Source organism: Pleurodeles waltl, chromosome 12 (assembly GCF_031143425.1).
Source record: "Pleurodeles waltl isolate 20211129_DDA chromosome 12, aPleWal1.hap1.20221129, whole genome shotgun sequence".
Taxonomy (NCBI): domain Eukaryota; kingdom Metazoa; phylum Chordata; class Amphibia; order Caudata; family Salamandridae; genus Pleurodeles; species Pleurodeles waltl.
The window spans coordinates 80,292,291-80,302,119 of NC_090451.1; positions in this window are offsets into that span (position 1 = coordinate 80,292,291).

Genomic DNA, 9,829 nt, shown 5'->3' on the forward strand with positions numbered 1-9,829 from the left:
TCCTCGCCTGTTACTTTGCTACTTTGTGGCGGATGGCCCCACCTTTTCTCCTGCTTCAATGGGAGACCCAGCCTGGGCCTGGGGAGTAATGTCTGTTGGCCCATGTGGGAGCCTCCCCAACAGACTCCAATAGTTTGGTCTGTCTGGCTCGTGTCCGTAGTTGTCTCGCCAGTATTAGACTTAATACATCAGCTTGGTAATAGTAGAATACAATGGTTCGCTCTGAAATGTCTTAAAAGTTGTAACACTTATAGTAAATGTTGTCCATTTCTCCAATGCCCACGTATTGTATGACTGGCGACAATCGCGTCTGCAGTCACCTTTGGTTGTTTTGGTCCACCCCCCCATGCGTAGTTAACACTTTGTGTATTGCTGGAAACTGCTATGGACCTGATGTGGGCATAATAACTGACAGTTTGAACTGTAATGCTGTGCTGATGTAATGTAACTCATGAACAGTGCAATTCATGTGTATGTTATTCTATAGTGAATAAATAACGTTTTTTTTTAAAACTGTATAATCTGATAGAAACTTCTAGCTGCAGATTGCTTAGGCTGGATCTGGAAACTTGCTGAGCAATACCTTTTGCCCACACCGTTGGGTGACCTCATTTGGCTCTGCGTGGTGTCATTGGCACCAGAAGTCACATCGCGGCCACCTATATAGGTGCCACCCTGGCACGCGGGCTTCAATTATTTTCTTTCTGCACCGGTTAGCGCAGATCCTGAGAGAGCTACACCTCTGTCGATGTTTGACAGGTCTTTCTTTGACTTTTTTCTTTGTGTCAAGATGCCATAGAGGAAAGCTGTTTTCAGACCGTGTGGCACCTTTCACCGTGCCATGTCAGTCACTGACCTCCATCTCGTTTGCCTCTGGTGCCTCGAGCGCAACCATGACTCCAAGTCGTGTTCGGACTGCCGGGCCATGGCGCCAAAGGCTTTGAGGGAGCAGTCCCTAAAGCTGCGTGTGGCCTGATAGCAACACCGGCAGGCATGATTCCAAGAAGGTCTCGTCCCGGTCAAGGAGGTCACGGGATCGATCTTGGAGCCCCAAGTCCTCTTCTTCCCATTCGAGGTCCTTGGGAAAGAGGCATAAGAAGAAGGCGTCTAAGAGGACTTTGACTTCACCTTGTCCGTTGGCTGACGAGACGAGTGGAGAACATCGGTGTTCCCAGCACAGTTCTGCAGAGCCGCTAACAAGTTCGACTCCGCACCTCCCACCTTTTCTGGTAACCGGATCAACACCTGCTCAAATAAGAGTTCTACGAGACCATGCGCCGCATATTCAAGTGGACTGACCCCCCTGGCACGTCTTCGGGCCCCACGGGGTCGGAAGAGGCTCCAACCCAATCTACACCAGCTGCTTCAGCTCTGGGGGAGTCTCATGGATCAGAGTCTTGATCTGGACCGGCACTGGTCGTACCTAGGCAACTTACTCCGGCGCTGGTCACGACACTGATGCTTCTGGCCCTCACCGGTGACGCCAACTCCATTCTTATATCCAATGATTCGGAGCTGGAACAGCATTGCACGACGCAAATTCCAGTGCCCAGAGATGTCAGATCATTGCCTGAGGATTATTCTTCATAATGTAACGGCAAACAATGGTTCACCCGGGGGAAAAGTGTAGTTCTCAGCTTCCACGACAGTGGTTGTACCACTAAAGCACTCTGCCTCAGTAGGGTTCAATCATTATTACATCCAATTTATTAGGAAAAATTATACTTAAAATGAACAACTAAAGCAGAATAATGTATCAGGTACTCCTAAATAGTGACAACGCAGTGCAAGTGAATAAGGTGTCAAAGTGCATCAGTGCTATTTACAAAGCAATAAAATCAAATGTGGCTAAAAGTCTTGTAGTCTCCTTTGAACACCCTAGTGTAGGTGTCCAGAATCTACAGGCACTTTTCAAAGCCCAATCCACATTTAGATTCTATGTGGACGTTTCAACCCCAGAAGCTGAAATTGATTCAAACGGGTCATCATCAAGACAAATTATTTTTGTAGGAAGCACCTGGAAGGAAAAAAATCATGTCAATTTCCTCAAAGTTGTCATACCTTAACATATGATTACTCAGCAAAGCAATCTAATATTAAATTTGTTTATCACATATGTATAGCATGTGAAATGGAATCAATGCCCAAAATTCTGACTCCCCTATTTTAAGATTAATGTTACTCATATATAGCTCTCCTGGATTGAAACAATTATACTCACTGTGAACTTAAAAACAAATACAAAGTCGGGCCTTCTCATTAAGAAAGGTCCAAAATTTGCCAACTGGAAACAAAACCTTGTTAGAGAGGTACTCGCCACTTAGTGATATTAACAACGTACAGCCCTCTCAGGCATAAATCAATACATCACGAATCACCAATTCGTTATAACGTGGCCATAGTGCGCTATCTATTTTTTCACTCTGTTGCATAAGACCTATTTGAATAAAAATAAAACAACTTTGTAAAACACCGGAATAAATACTCTTTAGTGTCAACCAAATAAGGGGCCCTGTATTGAGTGTCAGAGAGTCAATACTAACTAGAAAAACATTATATAGTTACCTATTGACTTAAGAGGCCATCAATGAAATAAGATGGAAAAAAACACTTTGGTGCAGGATCCCTTTTAGTGGCTGAGGCAAAACCATCTTATCCGAACTGCTCATACATACAGAAGCCAGTTACCTCATGGCCAATCTCAACTGGTTCACCCTGACTTCCGAGTTCTAAAAAATAGAAGGGAGCAATTGTCTAAATAATGATAATAAGAACCGGCAACTTAAGGAAGTTGACTAATCCTCTGTATCACTGTTATCTGAGCACACTTACTATCGAATTCTGGGACGGGGTAATGTATCCATTAGGCACCCGCCGCCCGTATCAACAACATTTATAAGTGGACGATCCAACGTAACGTGCACGCGGTTGAGCTGGTATGCCATCCAGTGCCCAAAGAGTCCTGCTGGAAACTTGGTCCAAGTCCAGCAAGAGGCTCTTCTAAATAGGATGCCCAGCTCTGGGCGACCCTAACCAACACCCCTCTCCTGAGAGCTTGGTGGTCCAAGCCTCCAAATCCCACGGCGCATTCCCTTCCACTTCCCTGATAGGGAATCCATGAGGCTGGACTATCTGAGGAAGAGGTTGTTTCCTTCCACCAGCCTGGCACTGAGGTCGGTGAACACCTCATGCTTATTGGTACATTTTTATCATACCATTTGGGACAAGGTTGTGCAAGTGCCGCCTCAGGTCCCAGAGGATGCCTGAGCTATTCTTTCTTAAGTGGTGAAAGATGGGAGGGATGCAGCTAAGTTCACCATTCGGTGTGGCTTAGATACGACTGACTCGCTGGGCAGAGAGGTTGCATCGACAGTGGCCTTAAGGTGGCAACCCTGGCTGAGGATATCTGTTTTTTGGGGGGATGTCCAGGTAAATCTGATGGGCATACCCTCCGATGGCACTCACTTGTTTGTCGAGAAGGCAGACGCGGCGCTGGAGTGCTTTAAGGACTCTTGGGTGATGGCCAAGTCCCCTCAGCGACCCCTCGTCCACGGTCTGCCTTTCGTGGTTACAGAAGGGGCGTGGCACCTTTCTAGCCATATGCCAGCCACCATCCCATGCAACCAACCCAGGGTATTAAAGGACGTGGTGCCTTCAGACCTAGAGGGTCTGCAGGCCAGAAGTCATCTGCTACACAGCCCCCAGCAGCTGCAGCCTCAAAGCCCTCCTAGTTTGGATCTGCAGGACCATGCTTGCCCAGTTGGAGGGCGAATACACAATCATCTACTCCACTGGAAGTCTACAACCTTAGACACATGGGTACTGCAGTACCATCAGGAAGGGCTATGTCCTGCCTTTTCAACCCTTTTCTCCTCCTATTCCACCAATATTTGAACGGCTGGTGGAGGATCATTTGTCACTATTCCGAGAGAAAGTTACGACTCTCTTGACAAAGAGAGCCATAGAAAGGGTCACGATATCAGAAGTAGGCAGTGGTTGTTATTCCTGCTACTTTCTGATACCCAAAAAGAACAAGGGTCTTGGCCCTATTCCAGACCCACGGACCATAAATCTCTTCCTCAATAAGGAGAAGTTCAAGATGCTCATGTTGGCTCAAGTCTTCTCTTCCGTAGAAGGCTGGTTGATAGCACTGGACTTGCAGGATGCATATTTTCAAGTCTCCACCCTGCCAGCCCACAGGCTTTCCTGCAGTTCAAGGTAGGCCACAAACACTTTCAGTTCACCATGCTGCCATTTGCTCTTAACAGCACCCCTTGGGTGTTCACCAAGGTGTTGGTGGTGGTCTCAGCTCATCTGCGCAGGTCAGGGGTTTCAGTCGTCCCTTACCTCGATGACGGGCTGTTGAAGGTGGGCTCGCCCCAAGCTGTTGTCTCCCACCTCGGACTACGCCAAACTTCCGGCATTTGCTGGGATTCACTATAAACGTCCCAAAGTTACACCTGACTCCATCTCAGACACTCCCTTTCATAGGAGGTGTTCCGCATGCAGTGCAGTTTTGGGCTTATCCTCCCAGGATATTCAGGCTATGATACTGGTGTTTCAGCCTCTGTCCTGGATTTCAGGCAGAATGACTCTGAGGCTGCTGGGCCTCATGGCCTCCTGCAGGTAAAACATGCCAGATGGCATATGCGGGCTCTGCAGTGGGAACTGAAGTTCCAGTGGGTGCAGCATCAGGGAAATCTCTCCGACATGGTCCAGATCTTGGCGGGAACTGCAAAGGACCTGCAGTGGTGGTTAACAAACCTCAATTGAGTCAGAGGCAGACTCCTCTCCCTTCCCCAACCAGACCTCACAGTAGTGACAGATGCATCACTCCTGGGTTGGTACGGAGTTATTCTTTTCACTCTTTCTCTTGCCCAACAGGGTTGGGGACACTGAAAGGCTATCACTGTGCTTTATCAGCCTTTCAGCGGCTGCCTGATCAACCCTTTCTTTTCAAGTCCCCTATTGGAAATAGGTTTCCCCTACTTCCTTTGTTATCCTTCAGTGGGATCTCAGTCCAGTTCTCACATACCACATGTGCACTTCTTTCGAGCCACTGCACATTTATCCCCTCCGGCTGCTCACCATCAAGACAGCCTTCTTAGTGGCAAAAACATCTGCCCGGAGGGTGAGTGAGCTGCAGGCCTTAATATCTAAGCCACTCAAGTGTTTTCAGAAAAGTAGTGCTGTGCACCTGGTGTCTCTTTCCTTCCCAAGGTGGTGACCCTATTCCACCTGGGTCAGAATGTCACCTTGCCCACATTGCTCAGCAAAAGTTTCCGGATCCAGCTGGATGCCTGGGAAAATGTTTTCCCAACATCCCTGGACCCAAAAAAGAGCATTGTTATTCTGCCTTGACCACACAAAAAAGTTCTGGGTGGACAACCAACTCTTTGTGTGGTATGTGGGAGCAAAGAAGGGATGGGCAGTACAGAAATGGTCCATTTTGTGTTGGGTTGTTCTCTCTATTAGGATCTGCTATGCCCTGGCCAAGAAGCAGCTTCCCAAGAGCTTAAGGGCCCATTACATCAAGGGAAAGGCTCCAACCACAACGTTAGCACGTGGAGTCCCAGTCCTGGACATCTGCCAGGCAGCAACTTGGGCATCCCTGCACACGTTCACCAAACACTACTGCCTGGACAATCAAGTCCCCATGTACAGGCATTTCGCTTGTTTGGTCCTACAGGACTTTATAGTCTGAATTATTGTCTGCAGCCCACCGCCAGGAGGATATGGCTTGGGTATCTAATCAACGGTAAGGATTCATAAGCTAGAATTCTCTATCAGATGAATAAGTTACTTACATTCCGTAACTCATTATTTGGTAGAGACTTTATGTAACTGCAGATTCCTTACACCCACTCATGCCTCCTGGCTCAGTGGACTTGTTACTAGGGTTAGGGTGATCCCTTTTTCAGGGCCCTATTTTTGACACACATTGCATTAGTTCTTGTCGTGGCTCTGCGCTTCTAGCATGGAAAGCTATGATAAAAGTAATTGACGCCCATGCGCGTCTATATAGCTGCCCGTGACTTCACTTCCGCCGCCAACTATGCCACATGGAGCCACTCAATGGCACGGGCAAGTGGTATTGCTCAGTAAAAGTTTCTGGATCCAGCCTGACGCCTGGGAAAGTCAAAGGTTAGGAAACAGCAGCTAGACAGAGTCTCTGCCAGATAATCCGTTACGGAAGGTAAGTAACTTGTTCTTCAGTTCCATGGAACAGTAGCCCGAGCATAGAACTTTCACGTCGTTAATCCACTGTACAACGGGAACAGCTTTGAGAGATTAAAAACTACTATTGCCTCAAAAGTCTGTTATTGGAATTCTTCCCATGCATTTACTACACAGCTCATATTTTTTATGAAACACTGTACAGTTAGAATTTACCAGTGTTCGTACAGGTCTTGGCATTCACAAAGAATCGGCATATCTATTTGTCAGCAAGAAAAACATCTGTTTGTAAAAGCAAACATATTATTACACAACTGCAGTGCTAGGCGCTGCATCAAAAACAACAAAGTGGACGAGGGGAATAAGGACTGGTAGAAGGCTTCTGCTCCAGACTCGCATGCTCTTTGTTTCATTGCACCATCCCACCCACTGATTTTGGTTCTCCTGGTTTAATGTAGAAAATTCTACCTTCAGTAGGTGAAATGTTCCAGGTGAGTATTGCCATTATCCATTAGGCTATACCCAGGCTCACTTGAAGAAAGTGTCAGGGAAGGACCAAAGTAGGGGGTCAAGAAAAATCCAATTGCAGGGGGTGATGCTGCACATTTTCTGATTGCGTTACTTCATTATTTAGTCACTTGTTATCACTGTCTGGGCATAGGTTACACCGCATTAGTACCGGTTTAACATCCAAATAAAGCAGTAAGCAGAATGGTGACCAATCAACTTCTGCAAAGAGCATTCCACTGCCCCACAACACGTAGCCGCACGTTTAGTAACTGTTGAACTAGAAACAATTATTATTATTTAAATCTCCAAATTATGCAGAACATAATGGATTATGTGCAAATGCAGCAAAGCCATAATTATGCAAAAAAAAAAAAAAAACACTGTGCCCACACAATTGCATAATTCCAATGGCCATCGCTGTTCCGGCAAATGCCCTTCTCTTTTCTGAAAGGCTCTTGCCTGCATCTCTAGCCTCTGATAAGAAATGGGGCTTTTTACAGTTGTTAAAACCCCAGCAGCGGGCTACATGCTATATTAGAACACTAGAATATTCAAAGCTCATTTGAAGGCAAGAGAGAAACATAAGTCCAATAGAGGCTGCTGTAGGCCTTGTACATCACCATTCAAACGTTTGCATTTCTTTTTCTCGGTGTTTAATTTAACACGTACCGATACTGTTACAGCCCTCCTGCTCTTGATCTTGTCAAAGATACCCACACTCGCTATAGGACTGCACTTAATTCCTGGAACCCAGAAGGGCCTCCCTCAACCAGTACACCCCTATGCCGTGGCCAATACAACTATATTAATCCATCACTACCAAACGATTATCCGCAGTTTCCCTCACAATAGCACATTTGGCAGAATTGAACTCGAGACAAAAGACGCCTTGGTGGTGTTTTGGACGCAGACAGTAGGTATAGGGTTGTCTGTCAGTTTCTTTTGGACAATGAAGGCGATGGATCTATCTGTAGAAAATTAGTAATTTTCCACCTTTGTTGGCCGACCTGTTTAGTTTGATAAACAGTATGAAGAAACTATTAACATAGCCAAACATATTTAAGCTGAGATAACCATTTAATCCCTGTGCCAATTCAGGAGGAAGTCTGATCGTAAATTTCAGCTACAGCTTGAATATTCCATTGGCGAATGCATCTCATTCATAGTTTAGATGAGCAAGAGGACATAAGCATCAAAAGGAAAGTCCAAAACCCTTTATTAACCTTACATCTGCAGTTTTAGGAAGAAAATGCATCTGGCAAGCCATCGACAGCGATGGTCATAATGACATTTCAAGGCCATAATGACATGCCAGCATGAACATGTTTGTTGGATCCTCCTAGGTGGACCCAGCTCTATTTACTGCGGTGTTTGTGTGTTTTCACATTTGAAGCTTACACCCAGTCATAACTCTGCATGGTCTTGACAGAAGTAGGTGGACATAAAGGTGTCATCAAGTGATACAGACTTTGTCTATCCCTGCAGATACCTGATGAAACCACACATGACTAATTGGGGGTGGTGAGAAGAGGTTCACTATACCTTGTCTGCAGAGGCCCTGAACTTGTCTCTCTTTATGGTGGTGGATGCAAAGGACCAGAGCTTTATGGAATCATGAACCTTTGAGACATAGTAACAGCTTTTAAGATACCCTCCTTATAAACAATGGGTATTTTTTTTTGTTTTGTTTTTTGCTACCAAGTCAGAGCAGGTATCTCAAAGTGTGCATTTTCATGCGAGGGCCTCCTCCCCTCCAAATGGACAGGGAGAAGGGGAAATCTTCCTTTTCCATGAGCCAAGTCAGTCATCTTTTATATTCTGATGCTGCAAATAATCATATTATTCTAACACCCTTTCAGGTACTAGTACCGAATATCTCTCACACTGCTTAATCATATGTAGCACTGACACCCAGAGTGGTCTTGTCTGCACTTATTTAAAACAGCCAAACATTAAGTGATAAACTTTATAAATCACAGCTGACCTCCCCAGTACTACATTATGTATTAACCTCTGTATGCACAGACCTAGAACTTTCTAATTAATACTAGGCATTCTTTTGCACTTATTCTTCTAAATCTGTGCACAAGAAATCTCTACTTTGCTGCAAGTATTTTAATTTCAATATCCTTTGTCCATGGATTAATCTCCAAAGCTAAGTGTTTTACCTATTATTTTTATACACATCATATTTATTTCTGTCTGTACAGACATCTTTTTAAAGTGCTAGGATATCTTTCAGCTACGTTTATGTTATCCAGAAATGCAAAAATAAATACTAATACATTTGTGCAGGTGTAAATTTATTTTTTGCACGATGGGTTTCGTTTCAGAAATGTTTACTGCTGTTTAACTTGTTGGCAAACGGCGTACCCAATATCAGTGTCAGACTCCTTACATGTGTCTTCTCGATCAGGAAATATTGTGAACACATTCCCTTCCTCGGATGATCACACCAGCTTCAAGCAAAATGAATACCTCCTATTGTAACTGGAGTAAATGTTACTAAAACTGCTGTACCAGATATAGTGGGTGGGATACATTAGCAGGGTTACCATCCCAGAGAAAATAACACTCAAACGCATACAAATCTTATTCCATAGCTGCAGGAACTCTGCGATCCTACTACCCACCAGAGTGCTGATCACCAAGGACGATGTAACAAGTGAGGGTCCTTAGTTTCTGATAGTCGCAGAACTCTTCTTCACTAGCAGGAAGAGTGCCTAAATCATTCTGTCAGGCAAGATGCTGGGCAAAGGACTGCTTTTTAGGGTCGAGCCTGCGTCGCATGCGTATCGCTAGCGAGACACTTTAGTAATTAAAAAGGGCTCCGAGTCCTGTCTACGTCACGTCAGTGTCTTTCACTGGCTCGTGGGCTTGCCTGTTAGGATCTGCTTGATTTCATTAGTGGAAGGCATGCATACGTCATGCCTTTTCCTGTGGGTAGCCCTCCTCGAGCGCATCGACCAAGTACAGAAAACATGCGAGGCTCGCTGTTTTCTGTCCGGCTGTGGACTACTTTTTCTCTATTTTCCCAGCGCGATCTCCCTTGGCAGAAGTCGAGCGCTTTACATAATAGCGACCCTGTTACAGTTAATTGCACTTTTTCCGGTTAGTACATAAATGCACTTTTGCCGATAGG